This window comes from Phaethon aethereus (genome assembly GCF_964289735.1).
Source record: "Phaethon aethereus genome assembly, chromosome: 1".
Lineage (NCBI taxonomy): Eukaryota > Metazoa > Chordata > Aves > Phaethontiformes > Phaethontidae > Phaethon > Phaethon aethereus.
Genome location: NC_138575.1, coordinates 213,245,103 through 213,258,173, shown reverse-complemented (window position 1 = coordinate 213,258,173; position 13,071 = coordinate 213,245,103).

Sequence of the window (13,071 nt, the reverse complement as noted above, 5' to 3'; positions counted from 1 at the left end):
CATGTTCGTTCTTTCCTGTGTGTCTGTCAACTGAAATTGAAGAAGTTTATAATATAGCAGCTATTAGAGATCTATAAATTATACAATATATCTTCTAGGAGGTTATGTCTTACCACTGCTCTGGTTCAATACTAAGTTGAATAAAAATAATTTTTTTATTATGAATCATGATATTGTTTCACAGCAGCGAGGGTCAGTTTATACTCTGAGCTGTTTGAAATTGCCATTTAAAAAAAACCCAAGAAATATTAGGAAGCCTGAAAAGCTCTAATAGAAATGAACCGTAGCTTAGCTATGTGAGACTGACCACCTGATCTTCAAGACTGGAAACAGAAAGTCACCAACAGCTCAGAGTATCCATGTCGTACTCAAAACATCCTTTTCAGTACTCACAGGGGGCTTATAAGTAAGATGGGGACAGACTTTTTAGCAGGGCCTGCAGCAATAGGACACGGGGTAATGGTTTTAAGCTAAAAGAGGGCAGATTTAGACTAGATCTAAGGAAGAAATTTTTCCTGATGAGGGTGGTGAACCACTGGCACAGGTTGCCCAGGGAGGTGGTAGATGCCCCATCCCTGGAACCATTCCAGGTCAGGTTGGACGGGGCTCTGAGCAACCTGCTCTAGTTGAAGATGTCCCTGCTCATTGCAGGGGGTTGGACTAGATGGCCTTTAAAGGTCCCTTCCAACCCAAACTATTCTAAGATATAAGGATGCAGCATCTTTTATTTTAGTGAAGGACTGGCAATTAATATTCAAAGCAAAAGCTCCAATAGGTGTGTTCTTTCACATTACCTAAACTGAAGGCAAATGATAACCTTGCCTTAGGACATGAGTAACATTCTTTTTTTCTAAGATGAAAATAAAAATAGTATTGCCAGCTTTTCTTTCCAGAAGAGAATGAACAGTAACTGCTGAAATCCTTCCTGCTCTACACATGTGAAATAAAGTAGGTCAGGAAGCAGTCAATGGTAAAGCCTTTCAGAAAAGCTACCAGCAAATGAAATACGTGGGAAGCAAAGAAGTGGGCCTGTGATTTCTCATCCATGCAGTGTTCCAACTGTGTAGGCTTCCGTTTAAGGTAGAACTGAGACAAGCGGCTACTTAGGAATCAACTTCACAGACATGTTCCTTTTGAAGACCAGTCCTCAGCTGAAAACCAAGGATAAGAAAACTGGAATAGCTGCTCACAGAACCGAGACCTTACCCTGCTTCAGCCTCTTGCCCTCTCCTTCAGCCAATGTGTAAGAGAGAGGGCAGAAGCATGAGGGACCCATGCAAATGGCTCTCCCTTTGTGCTCCCTCATAGGTACCTCAAGGTACATCATCACAGCTTCCTTCCTGCTAACTGATATAACGTATTGGCTGCAACTACCTGACCTGAGCTGCATCTCACCACAATGCTGCACTTTTCCATCAGGTAAACAGAGCACGAGAAGAGCCTGTGGCACTGCACTTCAGCTACAGATTTACAATCCAACAGGATCCTGTTAAAGAGCTCACTGTCCTACTATGAGACACTGTGCTCAGTACTCTAATACAAATTTCCACTTAAGCTTGTACATGACTCGATTGCCATCAGCCTGGAGTACCCTCAGAGTGGCACTAGAGCCTGCTGAGCCAGGAGCTTGCCGATGGCCAGGGTGTGGGGCTGGAGAGTGAGTCGTCTTATCTATAGAAAAGTAGTTCTGCCGCAAGGAGGAAACCCTCCCTTTGTTCAGCCGCATCACATGGTGACTGAAAAAAAGAAAATAATGTTACTTGGCTTGTCACTTCCTCAGACTACACAAGTGCAAGATTCCCCAGTCATTCCCACATCCTAAATACCCAACCGTGCAAAAAGTTGTTTTGGTTTGGTTTTTTTGCCATAGAGAAAAGACACACAATCCCCCTACCCTGCACCATTCTACATTACAAAGCAGTTTTGGGGAAATTCTAGCATCCGTTCTTGTCATCCACTCATCCATGCAAATATTTCTTTTGGATTTAAACTTCCTTTGAAGGCTTCTTTTTTTTTTTTTCCTTTTAAGGAAAAAAGGTATTTAAAGAACCAAATAAAAATCCCACAATCCTTTTAGATCAGTATTCCCGAGGCTGGCCAAAGTCCAATTAGATTGAGAGAGCCATTTGCTGCCCTTCTTTGCATCCAGGAAATACAGAGAACCTCCACTAATATAAAGAGATTTCTCCTGGAAATAAATAAATGTCATTTAGTTACTAGGCCTCATTTTGTTTCCTGCACGTCTCTGTTATTTATGGCCCCTCACAGGCTGCCTACCCAAATTATCCATGGGAGCAGAAAGGGTATTAAAATGCTGGGGTTTTGTATGTTCCCCAAATCCTGCCAGCTCAGAAAAACTCACAGCACACAGGCAAAATAAAAGCCCAATACAAAGCACATACCTGGCAGCTCACAGGAAAACTCAGCTTCTTGTGTTGCTATTCTTGTGTCCTCCTGGGACAGTAATTTCTAAATTAAGTAGCCACTACACACAAATTAAAACTAGTTCTAAGAGCTCAGGAAAATAGTAGGCTTAAGTGATAGGGTTTGTTCACTGAATGTACAGTAACCCGGAATACCCAGGATCTGTCTTGGTCCTGTCTTGATAAACTCTATGATCTTGGACATGTCCCTACTCATGCTGGTGATAACTTCCCCACACTATTTAGACTGTAAGTCCTCTTCTAAGAAGGTCCCATCCCATGACAAATTTGCACAGGGTCCAGTCCAGCAGAACCCCATCTCTGCAAAAAGCTGACAGTCATCTCTCCGACTGAAGAATTTTCAAATCTGCTTTCAAGGTATGTTAGGTCAGACTTTAGCTGTCATGCTACTAATGATGTCAGAGTGGAAGAATAGAGGTATTTTTTTAACATTAGTATACAAGAGTGGAAGACTGGCCTGAAACAAGGAGATGGGATCCTAGCAGACTCCCCACAGGAGGCATATTCCAAGTAAGTTATAGTACTGCCATAGCCCCCACTCGGTAGGCATGATGGAGGATGAAAGAAGGCATAACAAGGAAGGAAAGACTGAATGGGGGTGAAGAAAGTTGAACAGAGTCTCTCACATTGAATGCACGAGAGTTAACGAGTGTCAGTGTAGTTGGTGGGCTGCATGACGCCAGATGCTGTAAAACCAGGACTAGCTTAGGCCAATACAACTCGACTGAATGTGCATCACAAGCTGACCTGACGTTACCTAACCAGACCAGAAAAAGAGCTGAGAGAAGAATGTAACTCAAAGAATTAATTTACTCCGCGGATTTAAACGCATGACACAGGCACATCTTTGCACACATTCTCAAATTCAGCGGGCCCGATTCCTCACTTTCCCAAATTATAAATGATGTAGCTGCACTTATATAAGGCAAGTATACGTGGAAATCAGAAGAACTAAACCGGTGATGTTCATTTTACAGTTGTATTTCTTTTTGCTGACTTCCTTGAAAGCAAAGCGTCCCTGTTGGACTACCGTCTCGGGTCATAGAAGTTAAAGAAATAGCCCGCTCAGATTGGTGGGCAGTCTGTGGTTGCCATCTGGTGGCTACATGTAAATAGTACAGGAAAATAAGGAAATATTCCCATCTCTCGATCATGCTTTCTTAACAGCATTTTTAAAGAATGTGCATGTATGTACAAGATATTCCAAGATTCATTACTTATATATGCAAGTTCTCAGAAATTTAATTCTTCCCTTTCACCTTTTGCTTCCAGGAATCTTCAGTTATTGCATTCTCCTTCATGCTCCCTCATGTAATTTACTCTCTGCAGACTAGCTCTAAAAAGACTTAAAGTAGTTGCATGTAGAAGAGCAAAAGATTCTCATGGAGTCCTCATCCTTTGTCTGGTAGAACATCAACCTTACAGACAGTGTCACCCTCACTGCCCCTGTACCAGCACATTGCTAGATCCTGTAGAATCTAGACAATACTGTTAGACAGTAACAGACGGTGTTGATTGACTGTGATGTCCAGGAAGCTGATAATGAGGTGGCCAAGAGCATCAGAAGAAGGACTGATGCAATTTGAGGCTGTTTCATTTATATTTTCAAATACCAATATACAAGCTTTCCATTAATTCTCTCCACCTTCCCTATTTCTATACTGTCTTTTCAAATAACTTTGGCTTGTTCCAACAGAAGAACAAGTTGCTATTGGCAACACTTCTTTTTTAAACCCCCTCTGCAGGACTTTCTAAAGGATTCACCCTGTGGGTTCTGAATGTAGAACACAGTTTCTCCAAGGACTAAATTAAATGCTGTAGTAAGTCAGACTGCCTTTATTGAAGCTCTCCAGGTGAGGAAGAAATGATTACACCTTTTGGTAACTCATATAAAACCTTCAGTTAGGTATGTATAGTTACATACCATGCCATATTTCATAGGCATCCCTACATATGCACAGCACCAATCCCAACTGAGGCTGTAGGTGCTCCTATAATACAAATTAATAACATAGCATATGAAGTGTCACATACGTTCTACAGAAAACTAATGTAATTTTATTCAGATGGTCGCATTTACAGGTTTGGATGCAGAATACAGCCAACCTTTGCAGCTTCTCAGCATCCATGAAAGATCCTGTAAGTTCTCATCAACGGGTTTGTTAGCCACAAAACCTAAAGTCTACATCAATTTCACTGACCATCAGCAGCCGCTGAAGGGCAAGAACCTGTAAGTTAAATGCTGTAACACTATATACTTGGACAAAGCTGAATTTTGTGTCACCGGTAAGATTCAGGCAGGACATACTCAGCAGATCCCCATACGTACCTACTGCCATACATCCTTTCCCTTCAGTCTTGCACTATGGAGGTGCAGGAAATGTGTTTGGTTTGCACTTCTCGCATAGCAATTGAAGCATGTGTGAGGAGATCTTTCTGTGTGATAATGATATTCAGCAATGAAAATAGACTACAACATGAATGAGACTTGCCCTCTTGTGCCTGCCATTCACATATAAAGAAAAAAAAAAAAACAGTAGACATGGCAGGTCTCTTCAGATTCACTAATTTCATTGACCTCATACTTGAAGATTGAGAGGCAGGTGGTAATTTTAACTGAACCACAGGGGTGTTGGAATTATTAAGGTATCTCTTAAGAAGAGAAGAAGGAAAGGCATTTACAATAGAAGTAATTAATCTTGTAGTGACTGAGTGAAGAAGTGGAACCCACATATCCAGTTTCATTCACCCTGCAATCTGCCAGGCTGTCATTTCAATCAATTTAGTTTAGTGCTTGTTTCAAGCTCCGCTAGAATGCTGCACTTTCAACATAAAAAGGCTCAGCAGAAGAGGGCTTTCCTTACACTGCTGGGGTAGAACAGCCAACACGACTGAATTCTCAAAGTGGATTTCTTCCTTCAAACAATATCAAATTCACCGACTGAACATGGGGAAACAGATGTTAGCACTTCCTTTTCACATAGAGTTTCAGAGAACTGATGGCTTCTCTTTAGAGGTCAGGGCAGGGGAAAGCATTTTTCCCCTTACACTGCAAGATTTTCACAAGAGTTATTTTAAAGAGTTGTTTATTTCTTGCTTTGCCTTTCTTCAGCTTCTGTCTTTAATCTGAACTCTGTCCTCTGCTCATATTTTTTCTACAGCTGCATATCCTTTTATTGCTCTCTCAATTGCTTTTTTTATCAGGAGGTTGAGTGTACTTCAATTTGTCCTTCGCATGGTGATCACACAAAGTTCAGGAGTCTGATTTACTTGTGTATCATTCCAATTTCACACCAGTGCAGTTTCTTTTTAAAGAGACTAGAGAGTAAGACTCCTGTGATTCAGGCCAACACTACAGATTTGTATGCAGTACTGAAAATCAGTTAAGTATTTAGGTGTCTGTTTGGGGGACAGTTCATTTGAGCCACTGGCATATTTTTCGAGGAAAGACAATGCTTGAAATATGCAGACAAGTGGGGGAAAAAAACCCTCCCCACTTTTTACTTACAGCAGAAATTATGATACAGTAAGTGGAACTTTCCCTGGTAGCATTATTTCTACATGCACACAGTGCATAACTATCTTTGGCAAAACAACCTGCCTTTGCAGTAACAGCAGTTGCAAAGACCAAGAACTAGTTAGTTCATCATCTGAAAGTCAAGTATAGACTTAAGGAATACTACAGGCTTTGGATTCAGGGAAGTTACTGTAGTCTTGTGGTCAGGACAGAGGGCTGAGAAATCAGAGACCTTCCTGTCTACTACAGTGACCTCAGACAACTGTACTTCAGACCCAGTGAGAATTAAAAGAAGTACCCTGCATAAACTGCTTCAAATTACCCAGGAGAAATGGTGCTATCAAAGGCCAAATATTCTAATTTTTCTGTATAATAAAAGAAATAAAAAGAAATAAAGTATGAAATCTCCAACCACAGAATTATCGTGAATAGAACAAAAATTGAAACAGATATTGTAAACTTCTGGAGCAAACATTTCTTCCATCTGACCACAAAAAATCCCACTGAGAATTATTAGCCTCTCATTTCTGAGAAAATGAAATTCACAACAGGAAATTATTAAAAAAATAAGCTTCATACTTTGCATTACGATGCAATCACACAACAAACACAAATGTCCATAACACTGGTGCCTATTTTTAACTTGTTTTTAAAATTTAAAGCCTCTATTTCTTGTTCACCGGCAGAATTGAAATGGATCTCTCCTTCTGACTACACATATTAAACCTCTTCCAGCTGCAATACATGATCTTAAAGAATAAACAGCTAGGAGCAGACAAAATTGCAAAGCCCATATAACAGTGATAACCACAGCAACACCACTATTCTGTAAAATTCAAAGAATACATATTGGCTAACTGTGACTCACCAGTAAAGAGGGGTAATTAACAGGCAATACTATTTCAGTCTGTGCAGGTAAGCAGAGAAAAAACCCTCTTATCCTTTGCTCCTGTAGCGTGCAAAACTCAGGACATTAGTAGGCTTCAGAGCACTACAGTGCAGCTACAAGGAAAGCAAAAATGGTCAGGATGCTCATCTTAAGGCAGCTGCAACATGAATAAATTGCAGTTTATTGATTTCTCAGAGCAGAAAGGCACGTATTTTGATATCAACTATGCCCTAACACCTGAGAAGATTTCCATGTGTACATAACTAATTCTGCTCCATTTTCCTTGTTTTCCACATTGGCATCACAGTCTTTACTAGAAGAACCACCAGCAGAATCTGTGCTTGCTGTACGTGAAAGATCAGTGCCCTGGGAAGGCAATAGAAGAAAACAGCCACAGAAGAAATTGCCTTTCTCTAAAAACTTGTTCTCAATCCACAGAAAGACTCAAGGCAGTTCAGCTATGGTGGAGTTAATTCTGCAGTAATAACAGTCCATTTATGTTCTCATGGTAACATTAGCACAGGGCAGCTTGAGCTGATTTAACATTCTGCTGCCACAAAAGGGGCAGATACTCCGTGGATCACCTTTTGCCATGTCTGCAGCTTGTCTGACTCCCCCACGGGCCAATTCAACACCATAATCCAGCAGCAAACTGAAGTTCAGAGAAGTAAATTCTTTTCTGTGCCATACTAATGAAGCCTAATGAGTCGGTTCACGAGCAGTCTAGTGAGCACCACAGCTGGGAGAGAACTGACTTGTGAAGCCAACAGCTTACAATGTACTACCCCAAAATGCTGTAGTATTTGAATAACCAAACTGCCTTCTGCAAATAGATGGATATTCACCTCTATGACTTCTGTAGAAGCTAAAGTATTCCAGCATTTCATTAGCAATCCCCAGAAGACAGGAGCATAATTATTTCTGACAGAATAACTAATGTCACCATTCAAGACAGAAGGGAGTTAACAGAAGAGCACACCTGCGCACGTAGTTACTATGGCCAATTCATTACCATTTTCACTAGGGCATAACGACAGATTCCCTTGCAGAATTTTAAGAGCTGGGAGAGGAGGAAAGAGGGTACAACAGAAACTCGGAAGAGAGAAGGAAGACAAAATGAGCGAGCCATTACGGTAGGAAAGCAGCCCTGCCTCTGCTGCTTTTTTTGATAGTCACCAGAGCCTCACCAGAAGGAAAGTTATCACAGCAATGTAAATAGTCTACAGATCTCCAAGTGCACAGCATAGGGACAATGCAGAAACTCAACATGGAAAGCTAATAAACTTGACTACCAAAAATTAAAATCAGGGAGGTGCTGTTTACATTGACTTTTATAATTGCTCAGCGCTTCATGTAGGTGCAGAGGCAGCATTCTGACTTCTTTATAGAAAGACCTATAGGGAGAAAGATATTAAGAAAGTTCAAGTTTTGTTTCCAGTACATAGGCATATGTGGCACCTTGCAGAATAGGATGTTTCAGAAGCACTGCAATGTGATGTGAAAATCAAAAGCAGCATGATTTCTAGGCCCCTGAGAAAGTTTTATCTATGCAATTTCTGTTGCAAATACCAAAAGAAGAGTATATAGAAAGGGAAAGGAAAACATTAGTTGTAAACCTACGTATTATTTGCAGGCCTTATATTATATGAGTAAAAAGTGTGAAGCTGGTATTTTGAATAGTTTGAAGATATGAAGCTAGAATAAAGTATAAGAAAAGTTTTCTACTCGAAAAGTATTCTAGGTTTCATTTCCTGCTCATCTATTGACACTTTACAACAATACATCCAATTTAATTCACTCATGAAGCATGTAACAATAACTTCTATCAGAAACACTTCAAATTTAATTAGTGAGTGGTTCTATAGCATAATAGAGACTTGGAACCGGAATTTCCGGTCACAAGCGGTGTTCCCCAGGGCTCGGTTCTGGGGCCGGTCTTGTTCAATATCTTTATTGATGATCTGGATGAGGGGATCGAGTGCTCCCTCACTAAGTTTGCAGATCCCACCAAGTTGGGTGGGAGTGTTGATCTGCTGGAGGGCAGGAGGGCTCTGCAGAGGGATCTGGACAGGCTGGATCGATGGGCAGAGGCCAACTGTATGAGGTTTAATAAGGCCAAGTGCTGGGTCCTGCACTTGGGTCCCAACAACCCCATGCAACGCTACAGGCTTGGGGAGGAGTGGCTGGAGAGCTGCCCGGCGGAAAGGGACCTGGGGGTGCTGGTTGACAGCCGGCTGAACGTGAGCTGGCAGTGTGCCCAGGTGGCCAAGAAGGCCAACAGCATCCTGGCCTGTATCAGGAATAGTGTGGCCAGCAGGAGTAGGGAAGTGATTGTGCCCCTGGACTCGGCACTGGTGAGGCCGCACCTTGAATACTGTGTTCAGTTTTGGGCCCCTCACTACAAGAAGGATGTTGAGGTGCTGGAGCGTGTCCAGAGAAGGGCAACGAAGCTGGTGAGGGGTCTGGAGCACAAGTCTTATGAGGAGCGGCTGAGGGAACTGGGGTTGTTTAGTCTGGAGGAGGCTGAGAGGAGACCTTATCGCTCTCTACAACTATCTGAAAGGGGGTTGTGGCGACGAGGGTGTTGGTCTCTTCTCCCAAGTAACTAGTGATAGGACAAGAGGAAATGGCCTCAAGTTGCACCAGGGGAGGTTTAGATTGGATATTAGGAAAAATTTCTTCACCGAGAGAGTGGTCAAGCATTGGAACAGGCTTCCCAGGGAGGTGGTGGAGTTGCCATCTCTGGAAGTGTTCAAAAAACGTGTGGATGTGGCGCTTCAGGACACGGTTTAGGGGACATGGTGGCACTGGATTAATGGTTGGACTTGATGATCTTGAAGGTCCTTTCCAACCTAGTGATTCTGTGATTCTGTGAACTCATGAATCTCTTTACTTTTTTCCAAAAACAATCATTTAATCCTACAGAACCCTTAGGAACTAGGCAAGTCTTTTCATTTCACTACCTGTATTGTAAATTTCTAACAGAGAAACACAGACTTTAACATTTACAAAGTTGACCACATATTAATCCACAAGCAGCTCTCCGTTGAAATCACACAACCATAAAAGAATGTTAGAAGAGACCCCAGAAAGTCAATTCAGACCAACCCCTGCTCAAAACAGAGCAAATGTCCAAGTTAGATCATGTTGCACAGGGCTTTGTTCAGGTGTTTTGAAAAGCTCCAAGAATTTATATGCCACATCTTTGGGCAGCCTGTTCTAGTGTTTAACCACTCCCATGCTGAAGGACCTGTAATCATGAGACTTTTTCTAGTTGTTTAAGGAAGGCTTCATCGATTTTCTTGTCTTGAGAGAGCCGTCAGTAGCAGATGACCCACATGATGTCCCCTTGTTGGCCTCCCCTCGAACCCTGGAGAGGAAGTTCTTGCACAAGCTTCAGAAGCTGTCAGCCAGCCTGTCACCACCTCCACAGCAGAACTCCGTGGGTTTGAGTTTCCACTCTTTCACAGTTAAAACTGTAACAAAGTCTGGCAGCTATAAGCAAACACACCTTTATTTGACAAGTGTTACGTCCACACTAAACTGGCTGTTCCTCCAGTGGATTGTAAGTGATGTAACTGGTTTCACCTTCTTCGCTTTATGCTCTAAACAAAAGAGTTTGGAAGCTCCCGTCCCAATCACCTATCAAACTATCTCCATGAATCAGAGGAATGAAAGGCTACTGCAAAAACTGCCACTGAGACAACTTTTTCCTACCCTTCCCCAAATCCCAAACCTGAGTAAACTCGCAGCATCGTAGTAGGTACATCAACAAGCATAGTAGGTACATCAAGAACCCTCCCCACAAATATTTGTAAGCCTTGTTTGCAATAAATTAATGTGACAACATTTTCACATGCTGAATTGCTAGCAAAGAATAAAGTAGTAATCCTGCAGGTATATCAAAAGAAAGTAGCACAGAAATTGAACTTATTGTATCTGTGTTTGCATCTTAACATACAACCATCTCAACACCTTGCATGTACAGATCTTACCTAAAATAGCCACATTAAATTGGATTCAGCTGGTCCTAAGGAAAACTGTTGTCATGATAAATGATATGTAAAAGAATAATCCTAACCAAAACATTGCCTAAGATTTGCATCACAAAAAACAGTGAATTTGTTTCTTTGGGTGGACGAATTGAAAAAAAAATTTTTTTCACATATTCCTCACAGTTCAGAGATTAGAAAAACAACTTTAAAGTACTGTGATTAGTAGAAGATTTTCCACTAAAGCATAGAGAGAGAAAAAGCATTAACTTTTCCTACTTTTGGTTTATTGAATATTTTTGGTTTAGTGAAATGGCTTTGCCTGCAAAAGATTCTGTATAGGAACAAGCATAACATTTTATGCATGTATCATAACTGTAATTTCTTCTTGAACAGAGCTTTCCTATGCCCTTTGTCTGCTCCTATTTTGTATTTAAGGGTCACAATGTCCTGTCCAAGCTGCAGGCACACTGGAAGACTATATATAAAATGTCTCAAAGCAGTAATTCAGAGCTTCTAAGTGGTGTAGGCAGGTCAATTAGTTTCAGAGTATTGAACAGCACCAAACTTTTGACAATATTCCTATCTCAGTTTCCTCACTATACCTTTCCATCTTAGTTTACTTGAATAAGTGTGGCCATAAACCACTGGGATTGATTAAATCCCTCTGGAATATTAAGGGAGAGATAAGATATACTTTTGCTCAGTGCCTAGTCCCATGGTGCTTCATTAATTTAATTTCCAAGTGCTTCAAACAGAAATTAGCCGATCCAGTAGCTCTTCCAAGTTCCTATGCCCAAAGGTGCCCTGGCCATATTAATCTTTTTAGGAATATCAGAAGACGTGTCCATTCTTCAGCGCATTTAACTTAAACACGACATTGATTTCAGCTTCCATCAATGAGTAGTGGGGGAATAATGAACATGGGCACATTATGCTCCTCCAGGTACAAAATGGGGAAGGGAAGTAGACTGCTGGGTAGGGCTACAACCTTCCACTGTGCTCGTTTCCAGTCTTAGGTTCCCGATACATTATAGGAGAGAGCTGAGCATTCCAGAATGGTACCTACAACAGCCAGCACGCTGAGGGCAACTTGACAGGCTTTGACTTGACAATGTGGCACTGTACCCTGCTCAGAGTATCATTAAAAGCAGAGCTTTTGCACAATAGGGCCACACTGCGTAGTATAGTATAAAGCAAGAGACAGGACTAATATCACAAATACTGGCATTTTTTTTAGTATCTGTCCACTCATTTGGAGGTTTTTTGTCCCCTATAAAATTTCGAAGCATGCTACTCCTGTGTCATTGGTGTATTGCTCTTCACAACCAACACTTCTGCTTTCCTCAAAGCACATCCAATGGTCTTGTACTAAGATTTCTTAGTGCAACGGGCTCTGCAGATGAGATCAAAGTCCAGACTAGGAATTCATCCTAGACTTAGGTTTTGTCTGCATCAGCAAGTAGTGCGGTGCAATGGGAGCAGTCCTGCAGAGCGCGTCCACTTGCTGTTGGGAACAGACTGCCCATACTATATGTGGTCATGGACAGAACATAATTACAGACTTTATGCCTCAGCTGGCACCTGAGCAAGTGTTCTGAGGATGAAAATCTGTGCAGAGCCCAGGAGGTCACCTCTGCGTGCAAAGTTCCTCTCTACTGACGGACCTAAAGGTGCAGCCTTATCCCAAATGCGATAATCTAACTGAATGGAGAGGTTTTCCCAAAACCACACAGTGAAGATTTTAAGAGATGGAAAAAAACCTCCAGCAAAGTCAAGTGCATACAAAGTTAGAGGATTGCCCTCAAACCAGCAGTGGGTGTGCACCTACACTCTTTGGGGTTGTACCTCCATAACCTGGAAAGAAACACAGAGCGCAGAGATGTCTGGCAGTCAACCCACCTCCCGGTAAATGAATCCGCAGGGGCACACACCCCTCTGAAAAGCCCTTATAGCCTTCCAGAGTGTTGGGTATTGGAGTACAGTATTTCTTAAAATAAATCTCTTAAAATAATGGCTTTTACCTGTTTTTTTCTCTCACGTTTGCCCCGCTGGTGTTGCCCACTCTGGTGTGTGCCCCGTGGAGGAGAGGACAGCACAGCACAGCCCAGCCCTGTGTGAAACTGCCGCAGCCAACCAGGTGTTGAAACCATCACTTCACCTTCTCACCCCGCTTTGCAGCAAGTTAGAAGAAATATGGGGTGGCAGGATACCTAGGACAGCCGGGAG